The 4685-nt window shown below is 33.1% G+C and overlaps 1 long non-coding RNA gene across 4 annotated transcripts; it reads right to left on the bottom strand.

Annotated features, from left to right (window-relative positions):
• Nucleotides 1-424: 424 nt before the first annotated feature.
• LOC132728674 (uncharacterized) lies at nucleotides 425-3281 on the bottom strand. Of its 4 annotated transcripts, none has more exons than XR_009625516.1 (4): nucleotides 3051-3281; nucleotides 1747-1931; nucleotides 1119-1319; nucleotides 425-702 (listed from the first exon to the last, which is right to left on the bottom strand). It is a non-coding gene; the product is annotated as an uncharacterized LOC132728674 (long non-coding RNA). The 4 variants fall into 4 exon arrangements; XR_009625518.1 differs by having other exon boundaries at nucleotides 425-658; XR_009625519.1 differs by having other exon boundaries at nucleotides 3148-3240.
• Nucleotides 3282-4685: the final 1404 nt, after the last annotated feature.

Below are 4685 nucleotides of genomic sequence, written 5' to 3'. Positions count from 1 at the left end.
AGGGGTAACAAAACAACATTCTAATCTCATAATTTTAACATCTACAATATTTTTACAAATAACTATCCAACTAAACAGACAACTACTTGCTATTTAATGGTTTAAAGTTATGTGCCAGATGAAAATATACCATTAAAGTGCAAGGAGTAGCAAACTGACATTATGAATAGAACCACTGACCTTCCAGTCTAGCTAGCTAAAGACAATCAACTGTTATTCTCAACTGAATAAAATAATCTTTTTAAACTCAGTTCTTTTCTTGAAAACCCCATTTAAATCAAGTAAAATATAGTAAAATACTCAATAATACCTGAAAATGTTCACCAATTTACACAACACAAATTACCAAATTGTGTACAAAAAAATGTTACTATAATAAAATCCTTAAAATAAAGTAATGTTTAGTAAAATACCCAATTGCTCCATCATGCCTCATTCCAACACATACACAGTCATCATCATATTTGGTGCAACTCCTCGGTCTGAAAGATCACATCATTCATCATATTTGGTGCAACTCCATGATCTGAAAGATCACATCCATCATCACATTTGATGCAACTCCATGGTCTGCAAGAGCACATTCATCATCACATTTGGTGCAACTCCATGGTCTGAAAGATCACATCCATCATCACATTTGATGCAACTCCATGGTCTGAACAATCACATCCATCATCACATTTGGTGCAACTCCATGGTCTGAAAGATCACAGGGGTAACAAAACAACATTCTAATCTCATCTTCAATATTTTTACAAATTACTTTCCAACTAAACAGACAACTTCTTGTTATTTGATGGTTTAAAGTTATGTGCCAGATGAAAATATACCATTAAAGTGCAAGGAGTAGCAAACTGACATTATGAATAGAACCACTGACCTTCCAGTCTAACTAGCTATAGACAATCAACTGTAATTCTCAACTGAATAAAATAATCTTTTTAAACTCAGTTCTTTTCTTAATGAAAAATCCATTTAAATCAAGTAAAATATAGTAAAATACTCAATAATACCTGAAATTGTTCACCAATTTACACAACACAAATTACAAAATTGTGTACAAAAAAAGTTACTATGATAAAATCCTTAAAATAAAGTAATGTTTAGTAAAATACCCAATTGCTCCATCATGCCTCATTCCAACACATACACAGCCATCATCATATTTGGTGCAACTCCATGGTCTGAAAGATCACATCCATCATCATATTTGGTGCAACTCCATGGTCTGAAAGATCACATCCATCATCATATTTGGTGCAACTCCATGGTCTGAAAGATCACATCCATCATCATATTTGGTGCAACTCCATGGTCTGAAAGATCACAGGGGTAACAAAACAACATTCTAATCTCATAATTTTAACATCTACAATATTTTTACAAATTACTTTCCAACTAAACAGACAACTACTTGTTATTTAATGGTTTAAAGTTATGTGCCAGATGAAAATATACCATTAAAGTGCAAGGAGTAGCAAACTGACATTATGAATAGAACCACTGACCTTCCAGTCTAACTAGCTATAGACAATCAACTGTAATTCTCAACTGAATAAAATAATCTTTTTAAACTCAGTTCTTTTCTTAATGAAAAATCCATTTAAATCAAGTAAAATATAGTAAAATACTCAATAATACCTGAAATTGTTCAACAATTTACACAACACAAATTACAAAATTGTGTACAAAAAAAGTTACTATGATAAAATCCTTAAAATAAAGTAATGTTTAGTAAAATACCCAATTTCTCCATCATGCCTCATTCCAACACACACTTTGCAAATCTTGCACAACCATCCACATCCTCGTGTATCCACTATAATTTCAATGTAGGACCAGGACCCTCCAACCTCTTCTATTCAAAGGGAATATATTATTATAATTTTACAATTAGAAGAACCTGGCAACTTCCAAGTACTGTAGATCTACAAGTACAAAAAATATAGGTATTAAAACACAAACATATTAATTGATCAGTTTCATAATATGTACAAGACTTCTAAACTAAACTAACTGTAATAAACATAGCATTAAAAGGAGTGGCTTATACATCAAACAACAGGTCTAAAGAGAGTGGGGAATGGGTGAATGAATGAATACACATTATAGCTTTTTTATAGGTGGGTAAGATAAAAGACAAATTTTCATATCAAATACAATACAGCACTATGGTAATGATTATAATAATGAAGAGAAATGACAAAAGTATAAATCAAAATTCGGCACGAGCTAACATCTAAAAAACGCGCGCGATTACACAGACTGACCAGACTCGCATCTAAAAACATTGACCAGCATGAACACATTCCTATCAACTAAACTAACATAATTTTATACATAAAAGAAATCTATAAACATTTTGACATTTTATATAGGAAGGGACAAAAGGAGAGCACATTAGGGTTATTTTATAGGTGGGTGTGATAATTTAAATTAGAGTTATTAAATAGGTATTATGCAATTTCGGCACATTTAAAATCGCGAGTAAACGCAGTGCGAAGCCAGGCAGAATCGCATTTTAAAACAATTGGACGAGCACAGCCCAATTTCTAATTTCATAACATATCAACTAAAATAACACTAATACTATAAACATTTTGGCAGGAAATGCCCTGAAAAACAACAATTCAGTACCACTTTACATATCACTAAATTACTTTACTACTATCACTAACAACGCAAAAATTACATTTTAAAACATTTTTTGGACTATCATAAACCCATTTCAACATCAACATACTGTGTATATGCACAAATTACACAAAAATATATTTGTTAGTAAAGAGAGGTAGGAAATATATATATATGCACCAAATTCGTACATGTATATACATCAGCACGCGGGAGATATTTTATAAACAAAAACCGCCGATGTATAGAACGTCGCGCGGCTGGCCAGCTTGATCTAAAATCGACTTCTCAAACCCCTTTTCAAACCTCAAAAGATCAACTAAAATAACATATGTATCATAATAAATGAACACTAACAGCTAAAAATAGCACATCATTTCTAATAGACAATTATCACGTGCAAATGTACGTACCTGGCTGTAAAAATAAGCAGGTACACAACACAGGCCGGTAGCTGGAAAATAAATTAAGAATTTAATCGACACAATTCGTAAAAATCAACAAACTTACTTTCCTATCAGGGAACACCAGTCCTTCCATCTTCTCGGTACGACTTTCCCTCCAAAAATAATGTTGGCTGTTGATAAACACTCAAATGGTCACGTGATCTTAAATGTGTGAAGCGGAAAAAATTCCGGCACTCTCCGCCGTACTTCGGGAAAAAATTCGATTATCTGACCTTTTCATTATTGAACAAGGGGGTGTCAAATGCATAGAGGTACGAAATTCTTAAGCAATGTGAAAGGGTACGACACGTAACAAATAACGTGGGTAAGAGTCGTTTTGCTTCATATATTTGTTGCATGTTGTACATTTTGTTCGAATAATTAAGTGCACGCTGAGCAGGCCATATACTTGTATATGAGAAAGAGTATCATAGGCAAAACTAAAACACGTTCCCTGTTATCACAACATGAAACCCCAGAAAAAAGTAATCAATGAACGATCATCTGAATATGACATTTCTATCGCTATCCCATTCTTTGCCGTTCCAGATAAAATGAGCCAATCAATGGACATGCTGCTCTGGAGCGCAGGTTAACTAATACCTGCACTCCAGTTAACGAAATATGCATGTATATAATTATGTACATGATTTAAGTCTGACACATTTTCAAGAGAAAGGTCCCCAAAGTATGATACACATGAAGAATATATTTCATGGTAAGGAGATTAAGCTATTGAGGTTATTTGTTTCTTCAAATACCACCAGCAACCTGACAAACATTTTAAAAGAATACAATAACAAATATATTGAAACAGATACTTGATTAGTAAAAGCACTAATAAACGTGTTAACTAAAAAAGCAAAACTATAAAATCAAGAAAAAGAACGTAAAGAATTATTCGCATATATCCCACAATATTTCCGTATTTCTTACTGTACGCATGATAATTGGTTCGATAAACTAACTGTACGCAAAACTTTTGCCCCTTACGATGAGTGTTATGCATGACCGACTGATGTCTGTTCTCTGGGCATTAGCAATTAGTTACCGATATATGGTGAAAATAATGAACAATTACCTATAGCATATGCGTATGGTTATATAACACCTCAAAATATTATATAGCACTCCAAAATAGACATTTAAACTTTAGGACAGTTCATACTGGAGAAAAAGTCTTCCCGCTCTGATACGATGAAACACTAAATCGACATGTTTCCTTCGCGTGTGTGTGTGCGTGCGAGTGCGCGCGGGTGTATGTGTTCTTGACAAAGCTTCATACTAAGGATTGTAGAATGTTTGTTACAAGCCTTGTTTAACGAAAGATCCGTTGGACATGGCAGTGCACATTGGCCTTCTTTATGTGTACCATCTTGCCAGTTTAGTCTTAAGCTCGTATGTATGTGAAACATGTTGAATGAAAATTTCACCACGACATTCCATTCCACCAGTTAGCCAGAAATTGAGAGAGAAAACCATATATATATAATGTATTAAGATTTTATAATGATTTTGTAAGATTTTTTTTTATTAAAACATAAACCCCAATAAGAGGCTTTACATTTATTATTCTATTAAATAAAATACGTAGTTAGCAAA

The sequence above is a fragment of the Ruditapes philippinarum genome, unplaced genomic scaffold (genome assembly GCF_026571515.1).
Source record: "Ruditapes philippinarum isolate M1 unplaced genomic scaffold, ASM2657151v2 ctg9601_1_1_1_1, whole genome shotgun sequence".
NCBI classification, from domain to species: domain Eukaryota; kingdom Metazoa; phylum Mollusca; class Bivalvia; order Venerida; family Veneridae; genus Ruditapes; species Ruditapes philippinarum.
Note: the sequence above shows the minus strand (reverse complement) of the source record. Positions and strands in the feature narration are given on the sequence as shown.